At 38.1% G+C, this 16,673-nt stretch overlaps 1 protein-coding gene across 2 annotated transcripts in view; it reads left to right on the forward strand.

Annotated features, from left to right (window-relative positions):
* The window catches only part of PCGF5 (polycomb group ring finger 5), a 70,777-nt gene that overhangs the window by 15,968 nt on the left and 38,136 nt on the right, over window positions 1-16,673 (forward strand). The window lies entirely within an intron of this gene.

Below are 16,673 nucleotides of genomic sequence, written 5' to 3' on the forward strand. Positions count from 1 at the left end.
GTATGCAATAAAGAGCTTTGCCTCAGATGTACAGTGATCTTTAAGCCCCTGTAAGAGATACTCAGTTTGCTATAACAAGTAGATTACACTAGTTCCGCAGTACAATTCAGTGTTCATATCTTTTTTCGTATGTGTGACAGCGATGCCGTGTTTATTTTAAGAGTCAAAAGCCACAGGTTCAAATCCCGCTAAAGTCAATAGGGAAAATTGCTCGCTTCTCACTTATAGCCCATACAATTTGATTTCTATTTTACCCGTAAAATTTCTGTATGAAAATGTACGGCTAAGAGGTTTTTTAGTTTTTGATATAGTACAGCATTTTCATGCTCGGTGGGAGGACATTAAGAATATTCGATAACACAAATGGTGCTTTACTTTGAGTGCAGTAAAAGTAACAAGTAGCAGTGAGATGCCACCCCAGAATACTATCATTTGCATCTATTGTATTCCCATTCTAAAAAAAACAGTCAGTATGTTGATATAAATATCTGTCTGTTATGAGATCATGTCATTTCTCTATATGGCTTCATACACTGTGTTTACTGCCATATAAATGAAACATCTTCCAGCAGTGTATTAAACAATGTGCCTAACATCTGTCACATGCTTTTAACACATCCTCTCCCTAAGAAGAGAAGCATGTGCAGGACACGGCCATGTTTTGGTAGACGTTTTGTGCTTATTTTGGGGCAAGTATGTTGCAAGCATTTATGCTGACAACATGTAATCAATGTATAGTGTTACATGAAGTTACTCTCATATAGCTGATTGACCTATAGACAAACTACAGACTGAGCTGGATACTGCCTGAGTAAGTAGTTCATCTGGCACCCAGCCCATTCCCACGTTCTTTCTGTTGCTCAGAGGTGTTGGTTATGTCACACAGTGCACATCTGTGTCTGGCCGTGGAGAAATGGGGCAGCATACATCTGGTTGTAACGCAAATACAGTCTTAGTCATGTCACAAGTGTGCTTAAACCCTCGATACCTACTCACTCATCACCGGACAGCATGACAGAAAGCTTGGACATCACTAATTTTGTCGATTGTGTTCTTTTTATGGGTTAACCCTGGTAGGGAGCTGAGCACCACAAGCTACTCACTCACTCAGCCACTGACCCGCTGTGGGATGGGGGAAGAGTAAAGGAAGAGTAAGAGCAAGAAAACTTGGGGGTTGAGATAAAAAAAAAATTAATATTTTAATAAGTGAAGGATAAGGGGAAAATGAGAGAAAGGAAAGAAAACAAAACAAGTGAGGCAAAGGCCTCATCAGTCTCCACTTCCCACAGGCAGACTGATCCCCAGCCAGTTCCCAAGCAAAAAGCAGCTAACCTTCCTAAGCCCCCCTCTTTCCCCTTTTTATGGCTGAGCATGACATTATATGGCTCAGAATATCTCTTTGGTTAGTTCAGGTCATCGGTCTGGTTGTGTCCTCTCCCAACCTATTGTGCACCCCCCAGTCTGTTCGCCAGGGTGCAGAGTGAGAAAGGGAGAAGACCTTGATGCCGTGCGAGTACTGTTCATCAATACCTAGAACATTACTGTGTTATCAGCATTGTTTTGGTCACAAATGTAAAACACAGCACCATATAAGCTGCTGTAAGAAAGTTAACTCTATCCTAGCCAGGCCCAGTACAGTTATTTAGCAGGATAACCTAGGAAGCATTCAATACTTAAACTATAAAAAGGCATAGATAGCATCTGAATAGCAAAATATTTGTCGGGAAGGAAGAAAACAGTCTTTTATAGATCTCCTTAGTGCTTTGAACGCATTTTATAGTTCTCGGGGTGAGGGAGATGATGAATATTTCTAACTCAGACTGAGAAGGGAATCCACACATCAAAGATATTCAAGGTACATATTTAAGCAGTGTGTCCCACTGAATAGAAAAATAAGAATTTAGGTTTGTCTTGGACACAAATGTGTACTTAGGTCAGTAAGTGTTCAATTTCATTCATTTTACTGCAGAAAAAAAGACTACTTATACAGTTGTATGCGTTGCATAATCCTCAACTTTCTCAAACTAGAGTGTTTATTTTCTTCTGCAGGAGTCTTTCAGATGTTTTGCCTAAATGTCTTGTGTTTCCACCTACTCCTGTCTAACATAATGCATTCCTTTTATAGAGAAATGAGATCTGAAAGATCATGTTTGGCATTAGTGTCTTATAAAACTGAAATTTTTGCTGGAATCTACTGAGAGTTTTGCAGGTTTACTAGCAGTGCTGGTTTGGGAATAGAGCAAAAAGGTTGCTGTTATTTTTGTTGACGCGCAGTCTGTGAGGATGTAAGCAGTCTAGCATTCCTCATGTGAGCAGTTTTCTTTCTGTAACCGTGTTTGAATATTGCTTGAAAACCTTATTCTTTGCTCATCTCTGCTCACATGTCATTAGTGAAATGAGTTACTGACTCCACTGTGAAGTAAAGAGTTCACACAAGTACTTATAAAGTATGGAATTACTTTAGACAGAGTGGAAGGTACTTATACTATCTAACCATCCTGGGTTTGGAAGGTGTGAGGAAGGGAATGGAAATTTGGCATTTTCTTGTGAGCTGTTTATGCCTGTGCAGTGGTCATCACAATCTAACCAAGGATAACGAAGCATCCATAGGATTATAAATGCAATCTTTGTGGCTTCAAGACGAAGAGGCATAATAGAGCAGTAGACAAGAGGACTACTTCAGTTCTTAATAGTGTTCACATGCTTCCAGCACATTTTTTATTAGATAATGTAGTTGCTGGAATTTTCTCACATAGGAATGCTTACAGGAGTTAGAACGAGAGACGCTTTGTTCTCCCAGAGTTATCAGCGCACTGTGGACACCAGTGGTATCCTTTATTTGTCACCTTCCCTCCTAGTTATTGAGAGATTGTGTATTTGTGCATGTGTGGAATAAAAGTAGTTTACAAGTACACTTCTAACCACGCTGCAAAGAGTGCAATGATGGAGATATTATCTTTAAACCTCACTGCAGAGTATAATAGTGTGTGCACTTGAATCTGTAATGACATTCTTCTATTTGCAAACAAAAATACTTTCAGTTAATTACAAATATAAAGTGAGGCAGTATTTCTGTTCCAGCGATTGTTAATATTAACTGCTGCTTTGGAAATGAGTGTAACTGCATTTTTATTTCCTTTTTAATAATGAATGTGCAGCTGTAAAGCATTCTATCAGTACTAGATGTGTATTAACCAACAACCTCTTCATCACAGCAGAGGTAAAAGTACATTTAATTACATCATATAAACATAAAAATAACTTGTTTCAGGAAGTCATGGAGGTATTGTGTGGGATTAGGCTGTGTAAACAGCAATATTCACATTCATGAGATTTTTGTTAATATGAAAAGGGAAGATGAGTTGATGGGTCTGATTCTTTTTCATCTTAGGTGGTCGTTTACTCTTGCTTAAAACTGAATGCAAAAATGCAATTAAAACACAATGTTCTGTTTCACTCCCATTTTGCAAGTGTATAAAATCATATATCTATAAATACTCAGACACTATATGACGTATGAAATTCTGAAGAATCCAGCTTTTTATCTTCAAATAGTTTAGTTTGCAAAATGTTATACTTGCCTCCATATGCTGAAAATTTGAGACTTACCTTTTAATTCCTTACCAATCCTGTTCTAAAACTTACCTGCAGATATCTTAGTTATTTTCAGGAGCTAGTATCAACAGCAATATGAGGCAATATGTAGGTTAAGTGTTCAATATTGCTATTTTTTTCAAAATAAAATCCCTCACCTCACAGATGAGATGTCTGGTTTAAATGCATATCAAATGAATATTCAGATGAAGAATAATGTTGTGATTAACAATTGTATGGGAATTTGAGAGTTAGAAGTTTAATTCCTAGGCAGTCACATCTCTCTGTGTGGCTGACATCAGAAATTTATTAGGAAACCAGCTAGAAATATTTCACTTCTTGTGTAAAACAGGCTCAGTAATGTATCCTTTTCTTCACACAGTTTAGATTGGAGACTCTTTAGACCAGGTGGACTCTCAAAGGAAATGTTTCCGCTGTAGCTGAAGGTGAATTAGCCGATATATTTGCACTAAGCGTAATCTAGCCAGCTTTGTTAAATAGCAATAAAAATAGTGTCAGGTGTTTTGGTAAATGGGTCCCAGCTTGCCCTGGACCCTTGTGTGGCTACATTATACTGATGTGCATTCTATATGTTCGCTTCCATAATCACTGGAGTTAGCTAGATCAAAGAGCAGATCTGCTTTTCCCTTTCAGAAAAAATGTTTTCTTTTGATCAGCTTTTGTTTTACTTCTTTGCTAAGTTCTGCAGTCAACCTTTAGGTTTTCTTCTGATTTATTCTCCTGTAGAAGCAGGCTTTTTCCATCCTCTGTCTTCCCTTGGCCCTCCCTGCCCCATAGTACATAGATTCTGCCTTTACCCACAGAAGACCAGAAGGCATACCTCTGTGGCTGCTTTGCTCAACAAAGCTGTTTTGCTGGGGAATACTAGTTGACAATTGCCCCAGAATTCCCAAAAAGTATGATTTCCTTAGTGTTTTAAGAAAAGCAAGAAATAAACATAATTAAAGCTTGAGTCAACAGAGATTTGCACAGATTTCCCTAGGGCTGGATAGTGGTAATACATAGCCCAGACCCCAAATGTAGTTACCCTCATTCTTATCCTGAACCACCTCTAACAGAGAGCCCATGAATTACCCACTTCTGAAATTAACATTCTCCTCTATGACAATTGGGCTATAGGTGTTCAAAAGCCAAGTAGCATACTGAATATAAAAATTAGTTGATTGTGTAGAGTTCTATATTATGGAAGGACATATTCTGTGTTTTGAGATTGTTGAGTTTTCCTCTTCAGGGAGGATTTAGACTCCTGTTCCATAAATACCCCAAAGCTATAATATTTTGAAAACACAATTATTTTTCTGGAAGCTAACAGGTAAATTTGTTCATCAGATTTTGAGTTAAAATTTAGTGCCTCTCAGAAATGTGGCAACTCATAGAAGCAGAGGAATGCAGGAAGGACAAGAGAAAGGGAAAAGCTTGAATGGAAGGAAAGGAGGAAGTTGGGACATGAGAAGCACCAATTAACCCAGTTGAACAGGACTGTGTATTTTGCTGTTGTGAACTATTCCAGGAAACTAATGGTAAATCTGTCCTTCAATTATTTAGCTTATACAGTAGCTTCTTCATAATTTAAAGTTTTTAGACATGTCACAGAGCAAATGAGAATGGAAATAGCTGCTGTGTAATATGATGATACTGATCTGTAATGATCTTTAGGAAAACCCAGTGGCTTTTGTTGAGTTTATATTATGGTGCTCACTCAAGCCTTTTGTGGTCCCTGTGAGTGGTGGCGCAACCATCTGGTGTATTAACTACTCCTCTCAGTTTTGCATCATCTGAAAAATTGCTGACTATGCACTCTGTACCATCACTGGGTCACTAATGATGATGTTAAGCGGTACCGGCCCCACAGTCCACCCTTGGGGCACTCCAGTAGTGACTGATCTCCAGCTGGACTTTGTGTTACTGATCATAACCTCTTGAGACTGGCATTCAGCCAGTTATCAGTCCACCTCGTTGTCTGTTTGTCCAGTCCAGCGCCTCTATTCAAAGCAGGGTCAGCTAGACACGTTGCCAAGGATGGAGACTCCACAGCCTCAGGAAGGCAACAATTCCAGCATTTGTCCATGCTCGCTGTGGATTTTTTTTTTTCCTTATGTTTTAATGGGATTCCCTATGTTTCAAATTCTGTCCACTGCACAATATTGAGAAGTCTCTTGGTCTGTCTTATTCACTTCCCCCATCAGGTGTTTATACACATGGATAAGAACCCGCCTAAGCAAGGCTAAACAATCTCAGTTCTCTCAATCTCTTCTCATATGACAGGTGCTCCAATCCCTTAATTATCTTAGTGACTCTTCGAGCACTTTGTACGATAAAATCATAAACAGAGGGAGAAAATTATGTGGTAGATTGGCAGTTACTTTTTACTCTTTATTGTCAATATTTGCATCTTGTCTGATTAATGTTACTGTATTCTGTGGCTTCAAAGAAAAGACACTTATCAAAGAAGTAGGGATATTCATCATCTTTTGTCTATGCTAAATAAATTACTTGCAGTATTCTTGTAAGTGGTTACAAGTTTATTATTGTTTGGGCACTGACTACCAGTGGCTCCTGTTCCATCAGTGCCAGTGGTTTGCAAAATAACCTCAATGTGAGAGGTCATGTTCATGGTGAGGATGTTTGCTCTAAAATTAGTAATATTGACCTAGTTACTAAGTAAAAATCATGTTTCTAGATATTTGGACAGGTGGTCCTAAACTTCAGACAAACTACGGAGCTACTTTTTTGTTCATGAAAAAAGTGCCCATATGTAATCCATCTACAGGAAAACAGTATACTTTCCATTTCTCTTCTCTATAACAATCTTTGTTATGCATTTTTGTTAGCACCACATTTAATTGTACCAAAACTTGTAGTTTTCAGGAGTATTATTGAGTCTCTCTGTACTAAAATTAACTAGTTGGTCCTTATTGAATGAGGGACACTAACATAAAATAGGATTATTAGGAAGCAGTTTCAATACCTCAGCTTGAGGGTTTTGAACTGTTCTTGCATTTTTTTACACTATTCGCTGCTATTTTTTTTTTTTTTTTAAAGGGACAGGATTGGGAATTGCTTCACTGGTACAAATGTGGAGACCAACAGATGCAATGAAGAAATTTGTACAATACATTAAAAATATATCGGATAAAAGTGTGAATTGGCAGTCTGTATTTGAAGGTATCTCTTTTTGATGTATTTTGTAACAATAGTTTCTCTCATGATTTTGGTAAGTAGCTGCTTAGTGGAAGACATAGCCGCGAAATACATATTTTAGTTCCTGACTGATGGAAGGTTATGATGGCACCAATGTTTCTGGCAAGTTTAAAATACATGAGGATAAAACACTAGACAGCATTCCAGATTTCTTAGCAGGAAAATTTAAATCTCCTTAATTTTATTCCTACTGAGCTGTGTCAATGAAGGTCTTGTATTTAAATGTGAATTATTAAATAGACAGCATGATGATGATAGGAGCAGGCTATGTGTTATATGTATCAACAAGTTCTCATAAGCCAAATACCTTGTCAAAAATTCATATTCCCATCTATGCATTTGTGAAAAAGGGAAATAATTTTAAGAGCATTATGCCTTTTATTCTTAAAACCCTACCAAGGATATGAGATTAGGGAATGGAGTGAGATTTGACATTTAAATTGGTAGGTGAAACCTTCTAGCTTTAAGCGTCTAGAACCTAAACTTATCACGGTGCTGGAGAAAATAGTCACACCTAAAAAACCTCAGCAAACTGCATACAGGTTGTAGTAACGTGGAAAGGTCAGATATTGTATGACATCTTTAGCGTACTTTATAATCTACTTTAGAAAAACATTCTTGAAATGTATTTAACAGGCAGTACAGCTCATTACCAACTGTGAAAAATTTAGAAAGTGAAAAGATTTGGGGGGTTGTGTTTTTTTAAAATGTATTGCTACTGTTAAAAGAGAAAAAAAAAAGGCAGCTGGCAACCTCAAGCTGAGGTATTATATCTGAGATAAATCTCATCTCTTAGAATCTCTTAGTGTTCAGGGTGACTATAGGATTTGTAACTCTTGCAATGCAGGTTAGAAATAGCAGTGAGGCATGAAACAATAGTAAAGAATGATGTATGCTCTCTATTCATTTTATACACCTTTGTAAAATGTAGGGAGGTGACACATACATATGTACACTGCTGCATGGACTTACATACTAAGCTTGATGCAAGTGAAGTCACCCACTTTAATGAGCTGAACTGTAGACCTGCATGGACTATGGGCATAGATAGTGACACAGGAATGGTAGTGTTTATAGAATCAGGGCCTGAATACGAAATATAAACATAGTTCATTTGCCATTTAAGTATAGATACCCCTGCAGGAGAACGTAGTGATTTTGGCAAGAATGTGATTCTTGCTAAGTGACAGCTTTTTGAAGAGGAACTAAAGATCTGTTTTTCTAAATATAAAGCAAGAATCTTCATAGAATGATCCAATTTGAGCATTTGTCAGACCTTTTCAGTAAGTGCCATTAGATATTTAAGGATCAAACCAAACATTATTTTGTTTTATTCAAACAACTGCGTCTCTGGAAGGACTTCGCCTGTACCAGTGTGCTTAAGAACTGATTTCTTAATTTCTGACTCAAAAGCATGTAATCTCCTGAAGCATTACCTGCATTTCTTACCATCTTTTTCTTCCTACAGAATTTTATAGCAAAGTAGATCGTGATCCTGTCTAGTTGATGAGACTGGACAATTTAGTAATGTGAGAATGAACTTCTACAGACAGCACAGCTTTTTAAAAGCACAATTGTGTATATTCTTTGTATTCTGGGAGGGGCTCGGCCCTGCTCTGTCCAGAGCCTAGAGAGTCCAAACTGCCATAGCCCACCCAGCTAAGAGCCACATGCTCTCATGAGCACTATACTGAACCCAGAGTTCCAAGCATTGCAAAAAGGAAGCTCGAGATGCAGGGATGGTAAACATATTCTCACAGCTTTTGGTTGATTTTGGGCTCAATCTGATTAAATGCACAACGATGTAGAATATGCTGTTTACATGCAGGCGGAGTCTGAAGGCCATGATTTTGTAACTGCAAAAAAAAATTGAAACTTTTTTTGCATACTTGAGAATTGTTTTATACATCTTTTCTTTGGAAAACTTAGTGATGATAATGTCAGACACAGGCACCACTTATGCAGACTTTTCTGATTTACTGCAGTCATGGGACTAAAGTTGGGAAACCAGCACTGTCAACTTCCTAAGCTAATGTGACTGCAGAACTGGCATATGATGCCAAGTTATGGGCTGAGGAATGATTGTTCACTTGAGAATAGCTTCTGGCTAGAATCCTGAGCTTGTCTCTCCTAAAAACTGGCGTGTTCAAATGAAGAATCAATTAAAAGTACCAGTTTTGCTTAATCTTTTTCCATTAGTATATTGGATAAAAATTATTAATATTTCAAGATAATGCTTTCAGTAAAATGTTATGTGGAGTGACTCTCATTTGTTAATGTGAACTGTTACAAATGTCCAAAATACGTAAAGAACGTATATTTTTGCTTATTCTTAGGGAAAGGTGGAGCTAATGTCTTTTATCTAACTCAGTAGGCCAAAGCCAGCTATGACTGTAGTCATATGATTGGATGGACTGTATCATATGGAGCACATTGCTGCAGAGTTTGACTCTATATACATGCAAAATTGCTGTCAAAAAAGATCGTATTGAGGATGTGAAGCTAAGGTTGGAGTATCTTGGTCTGCCCCCTATTTTCTCTAAATTTATTCAGAAAAAACATTCTCTATCTATTTTAAAAGTTAAAAATGAAATTCGCAAGTATCTGTATTAGGTTTCCTCCAATGAAGGCTGCTCTTTTGATTGTCAAAGTGATGGTTCCCATGAATGAGAGCCTTCCCATGCAGTTCAAATGAAATGGGAATCCACCCAGCATTGTGTTATTAAGTTAAAGGTTTTATTCTTGAGAGAGCTAGAAACAGAACTCCTGTTGAAAATTGATTGAAGTAGGGTAGGTAACTCCCTAAGACATTGTGAATGTCATTAATTTGGTTGCTACTTTTCTATTTCCTTTCAGTCCTCTTTGTTTGCTGGTTCTGCCGCCATAACAGCATGAGTAGATTTCATGAGGATTGCTTTTGCTGAGCTTATTGGAGTTTTAAATTTGTTTTGACTTAAGATCTAGTAGCAAGTCTTGTTTTTAATTTGCAGTGCAAGTTGATTGCATAATTGTGAAGCTGTTTGACATGTGTGATACAATTTGATTTGCATTCCTGCCAGTTTTCAAGTGTAAGAAACAAAATCTGTTAGTAACAATTTTAGCGGGAGTCATTGGAGGGTTCTTGCAGTTTGTTTTCCATTTCACAGAGATTGAAAGATGGCACTCTGATAAAACTATTTGAACACTTCACATTACTGTTCAGCTGAGCTGTATATGTTATATAAGTGGCTTTGATATTTTCAGGGGGAAAAAGAGTGAAAAAAATTATAATCTATTATATATATTTCTGTATATTATATATAGAAAAATACAGTATAGAATGGACAAAGCAATATAATGCTGACAGAAACAAGTGCAGGGTCCTACACCTGGGTTGGGGCAACCCCTGATATCAATACAGGCTGGGGATGAAGGGGTTGAGAGCAGGTCTGCTGAGGAGGATTTGGGGGTATCGGTGGATGAAAAGCTGGACATAAGCCAACAATGTGTGCTTGCAGCCCAGAAGGCCAACCGCATCGTGGGCTGCATCAAAAGAAGCGTGGCCAGCAGGTTGAGGGAGGTGATTCTGCCCCTTTACTCCACTCTGGTAGGACCTCACATGGAGTACTGCATCCAGCTTTCGAGCCCTCAGCACAGGAAAGACATGGACCTGTTGGAAGGAGTCCAGAAGGAAGGCCACGAAGATGATCAGAGGGCTGGAGCACCTCTCCTGTGAGGACAGGCTGAGAGAGCTGGGGTTGTTCAGCCTGGAGAAGGGAAGGCTCCGGGGAGACTTTATTGTGGCCTTTCTGTACTTAAAGGGGGCCGACAGGAAAGATGGGGACAAACCTTTTTGCAGGGTCTGTTGCAATAGGACAAGGGCAATGGCTTTAAGCTAAAAGAAGCAAGATTTAGACTAAATCTAAGGAATTTTTTAGAATGAGAGTGGTGAAAAACTGGAATGGGTTGCCTAGAGAGGTGGTAGATGCCCCGTCCCTGGAAACATTCAAGGTCAGGTTGGATGGGGCTCTGAGCAACCTGATCTAGTGGGAGATGTCCCTGGTCATTGCAGGGGGGTTGGACTAGGTGACCTTTAAACGTCCCTTTCAACACAAATTATTTTATGGTTCTCTGACTTTTTCCCTGGAAGGATACATGCATAGAGTTGACAAAGTGTTTACTGCATGACCAACAGGTCCTGGAAATCTATGAAGGAGACATAGTCTTGCCCATGCAGACAGCAGCTATATTTAGGCTGGCCTGTACCTGTTGCACCACTGGAGTTTTTCTGATAATGTGGCTCTGATTGTCGCTGATTGATTTATTTTTTTCCATTGTGCAGTAGCAGGGAGACTTGAAATAGCATTAATTCCCAAGTAGATTTTCTCTGGAAAAGCCACAGAATAAGCAGGTGATACTATTGTAGAGAGCAGAGTAAAAAGAAACTGAACTGGCAGAAGCATATAATCAGATAGCAATACAGGTAGTTAAGAAGTATTAGAGAATATGGAATAATAGAAATGGCAACACAGGTGTGATTTCCATGAGTTCAGAGACAGTCTAACAAACTATGCAGTGGAAGTGAAATAACTGGCCAGAGGCTAAAAAGGTAATTCTGAAGATGCAAGATCTTTCTGGTGCATGGAGAGCATCTGATTTAGAACCAAGATGGGTTGTTTCAAGTTATGCGTCTTCTTTAAGCTGTTACCAAAATGTGTGACCATTACTTGCTCTAAATTGCTATAAATTTATATAAAACATAGGACTGTGAAAGACTACTTTGGTCACTCTCTGTGGTTGCCCACAATTGCAGGCAACTGTGAAATAATGCCTACTCCATTTCAGCTTACAGAACATACTAAGAACCACAAAATGTTTATTTCAATACCCTATAAAAGACTGAAAGCGGTGTAGTACAGGAGACTGAAGTGCGTGGAAACTGCAGTGTGCAGCAAGACAAAACGAGGAGAGGCTGAGGATACCACCAGTATTTTGGTTGTCTACAGATCCTAACTCCACCGCAGATCATTGTTTTGAAACCAAGCACACTGGAAAATGGAGTCACAGAAGCCTCTCAATCGCACATCTTCTATACTTCCTGCTGCGCATCGCTCCCTGTGAACAATCTCTGATGGTTCACAGGAAAACACCTCTTAGCCATGTCACCACAAAGCAATTACATACAAAGAAAAGAAAAAAAATTATTGTGTCACAATGCAAGCCTCTATACCATAATGAAGAATTTTTGCCTTTGAAGCCAAATGTCAATTAGGTCATTCTCACATGAAGAATCGGCTTGGCTATATGGCAGCTTACTGTAGCTAAAAAAAACCCAACAAAACACAGTTCTCACAGCTGGACACTAGAGTAACAGAATAGAGAATTTGGTCACTAATATTTTAGAAGTTTCTCCCACTTTCTTTAGGAAGTTTCTGGAGATGTTTGTGTCTGATGCATACAATCATACCTATTAAAACTCTTCTTCAAAAGAAAAATACAAAATAGTGACGAAATAATCAAGGCAACACAAGGAAAATACCTTGTGCCCATTGTACTTAATTCTTAAATCTACAGCTGCATTCAGATGAATAGTTTGAATTCTGCTGTGATAGATTAGTGTTAGTATTTTTAAATTTGCAATACCCCTAAAGATTGTAACCACAGTTCTTAACTCTGTTATTCACAGGGAGGTACATCAAGCTGATCACAAGATCCTCCCTCAGTGTGTTTAATGGTCAGCTGATAATATGTTCAGAACCAGGTATTTTTTCACTTCAACCTCTGCATAACAAGGCGCTAAAGTTAAATTGTCTCCTTCATGCTAGTGACAATCTCTAGTCAATTTTATTTCACAGTTGTGATTTTTTTTTCTCTTCAGTGGCAAGCTCCCTCTTCCACTGTTATGGCCTTGTTCCTTACTTGTTTTCTGTGTTTCTCTGGCTGGGAAAAGGCAGTGTGTGCTATGGCTGATCAGTGTTTTAGTGTGCCAAGGAAATGTTTAACAATAGAGATCTGCTCATCTGTCCCGTGGTAGAGTCACTAATTTGAGTCCCTCTCCTTTACTAGCAGCCAATTCTTATAAAACCTGTAGGAAGTTACTTTGCGATTTTTCTTATTTTTAAAAAATTGCTTGAAATTAGTTCAACAAAGTTGGAAGAGTTTGTGACACAATTTTACCTTACCCTTGAAATGTATCTTGAATGCGTTTGTCTTGCTTACTTATTCATCAATGGCATAATAATACAGAAGTTAGCATTTTGCAACCTGTTTTTTTTTTTTTATTTTAGATTATAAAAGAAAAGTAAGCATAAAGAAAGAAATACTATATATATCCCAGAAGTGCTATTATGTGCTAATATACAGCATCTTATATAGAGCTCAGTAGGGATGAAGAAAAGCCCCCACAGTAGAAACGCAAAATCTTATTGCTGATTATTTTCATGAATAAGAGATGGGAATAAGAATAGCCTAATTCCTATTGTTTCCTATCAAATCAAAGACAGTTTTCACACTGAGCATAGTAATATTGTTTATACAATAAACAATGTTACTACTCTTTGCCTAAAAAGCAAAGAAATATGATGCATGATCCCAAGATAATGGCACAGACAATGATAATGACAGTAAGAGTTGAGTTTACTTGCTGCTAGTAAATAATTCATATATATGGAAAATGCACAAGATGAAGCAAGGAAAATTCCAACTGGACCTAAGGGAAAAAATCCACAATGAGAATTGCCAAGGCTTGAAACCTGTTGTCCAGAGAGGCTGTAGAGTTGCCGTCCTTGGATATATTCAGACTTTATTTAGATAAAGCCCTTAGCAGTCTGATTTAACTTTAACGTTAATTTGACCTGCTTTGAGCAGAAGCATCAGACTAGATAGTGTTCAAAGCTCCCATCAACCCAGTTAGTGTGTGGTTCTATTCTAGATACTGTTCTAGTGGACGGGGAATTTAACACTGGAAATAAAAGATCCAAAAGTGGTTATATTTGGTCTGTATTTCATACCAGAGTAAATATGCAGTAACTTCAAGTAAGTTGCCACCAGTTTGAGGGAGGTGATCTTCCTCTCTGTTTGGCACTGAGGAGGCAACATCTGGAGTGCTGTGTCCAGTTCTGGGCTTCTCAGTACAGGAAAGATATGAAACAAGTCCAACACAGGGCCACAAAGATGATTAAGGGTATGGACCATCATTTATATGAGGAGAGGCTGAGAGTACAAGGACTGTTCAGCTTGGAGAAGAGAAGGTTTGGTGGGATCATATCAGCAGGTATAAATTCTGTGAAGTTTTCAGGATTCTAAAAGTCATAAAACGGCATTTCCATCAGATGTCTAGAGATGCAGTACTCAGCAAAGGTGAATGCTGTGGCTTCCATCTAAGTATCATTCAGATTGCTCCACAATGTCTACTAAGAAAAGCAGGGATTATTTTTTTTTCATTATTTTCCCAGTCCAGATGTGTCCCAGTAATTCTTCCATCAACAAAACACAAGTAACTCTTAGGATAACTGGAGGGTAATTGGAGACTTGCCTAGAAACAGACTCCGGTGTAGCTCCATAGGGATGTAAGGTCGTACTCATGTGGACCTACTTGCAGAATTAGAATTTTTCATTCATTTCAAATGTTACTGAGAACTTAGATGAACAATGTTTGTTTTCTCTCTGGAATTTACTTGAGAACAGACGTTGGTATTTTTCAAAAACCTTGGAACTGCATTAATGAGTAAAATTAATGAAATGCTTGCAGTTCACAAGTTCTTATGTGTCCTGGCTGTTCCTTTAAAAAGATCCATTTTATTTGTATTAAAAGTAAATAATTACTGTGTTTCACATTAGGATGATCCAGTAGTTCTTCAAGAATTTCAACCAACTACTCCTCTACTTTGATAATGCTTAGAAAGCAGTCTTTATTTTCAACGTGTCAGATAAGCTCATATATGTGAAAAGAACTTTAGGTTTTTTAAAGTAAGTACTGTGTTAGAGGACATTCTGAGAATTGCTGAGTACTCTGGACACTCTGAGAGCTGCAGTCGATACGAAAGTCAGAAGTTTGAGAAGCAGGGAAAAAATGAGAGCAGCTGTATTTTCATCACTGAGTTGAGGGCTATAATCACCCTCTCTGTAATAACACGTTTGCTGTCGCTAATACATGACATACAGTTTATTTTGTTAATTCTGTTTTTCTCATAATATGAAGATGACCGAGTTGTTTGATTCAAATACTATTCCTCTGTTACCTTTTAACTGCTATAAGTAGTTCAAAATGCTCACATCACTTATATGGGGCTATATTGGGCCCATATGGGACCTGTATGGGCCTTGGAGCTTGGCTGCCAGGTGCGCAGCTGCTATTGTGTAAATAAACCTATTGTATGCAGTGCTAGGAGTTAACTACCTTTGAAATTATAATTAATTCATAAGCATTTATTAACATAATTTGCTTTAAGGATTTTTGTTATACTACTTTCCTCTGATAATGAAATGAGAGCTGCTTCTGCACTGCTTCTCGTGTGTTCTTTACGTTGTGGTCTTGAAAGGTGCCGAATGCCTCAACTTTCATCCTGTTCAGTGAGAGTTAAGAGCGCTCAGCGTCTCATAAATACAGCTTGCTACCAGCAGGAGCGAGCAGAGATGAGGCCAGAATTTGTCATGTACGCTGTCACTTACCCAGTAGCCCTTCAAAGAGGGTCTTCAGTATGGCTGGTGGGAATCTATACCAGTTGTGTGTGTTTGCAGGTATCACAACTGCTGTGCAATTATTACTGTATGGGCTTCACATAAATGATATAACTCTCTGTTTTTAATGTCCTTGAATAGAACATTGTGTATCCATTATTGTGTAAACATGAGCCTAGCTGATAAATTTGTTTAGAATTTTTTATTTTTCCCAGTAGGGACATGTGATAAACTATGCTTTGAAATCTCACTTAGAATACAGTTTATTTTTAAAACAAATTTTACCAGACACAGTAATTTTGAAACAGGCAGGAGAGCATCAGCAGTTGCTGGATTGAAATGCATGTATGTAAGTTTAATAACGGTGTATCATGCTTAGTCCACATTCAAGCAGGGCCACTCTCATGCTCATTCTGAAAAATGTCAACTTCTGCTAAACTGACAGAATGTGACTACTAATTAAAATATTCCCATGAGATATATATAGTGTATGCTTTATGGTATAATAATGCAAGCAATGCTTAACAATAGAAGGCCAAAACCATCAAAACACAACTTTTTGTTAAATTATAACACACACTACTTCAAAAGTTTTTTAGCTTTATAAACTTTTGTTCGTGTTGTAGACAAGTAATCTCATACAAGATGAACATTTTATCAGAAAAAAATACGCACATTCTGTTGAATTACCCTATGTCAGGTTTATCATGCATTCGCCACTGCACTGTAACTTTAATTGTAACAGTTTTCATGCGCCTGACTCAGTCTGACAATTGACTTGATGTAAACGGAGATCTACTGGAGGGTAAATATTCCAGAAGTAGGAATGGATGGCAGGAGCAGGCCTCAGTTATTAAAGGCTTCTGCTGTTGTAGCCCATACCCAAGGATGAAAGGGAGACTGCACTGGAGGGGCAATGCAAAATGAGTGTTTATTTCAAATACAGAATGGAAAAGCAAAGACCTAGCACAGTCACAGATAACGGGATGGTATTGCAGCTGAAACAGGCAATGCCTTCTTATATTCTTGTTATTATTGTTAGAAAGAATACAGAAGACATTTTCTAGAAATAGTGCAATTGAAAAATACCATTAGGGTGGCTTTAGTTTTCTGGATGATTTCCGGGTAATACGGTGCATTTTTGTGAACAGGGGAGCAAAAAGCAGATGCACTGAATCACGGAGACAGCTTTCACTCCC

The sequence above is a fragment of the Rissa tridactyla genome, chromosome 6, assembly GCF_028500815.1.
Source record: "Rissa tridactyla isolate bRisTri1 chromosome 6, bRisTri1.patW.cur.20221130, whole genome shotgun sequence".
NCBI classification, from domain to species: domain Eukaryota; kingdom Metazoa; phylum Chordata; class Aves; order Charadriiformes; family Laridae; genus Rissa; species Rissa tridactyla.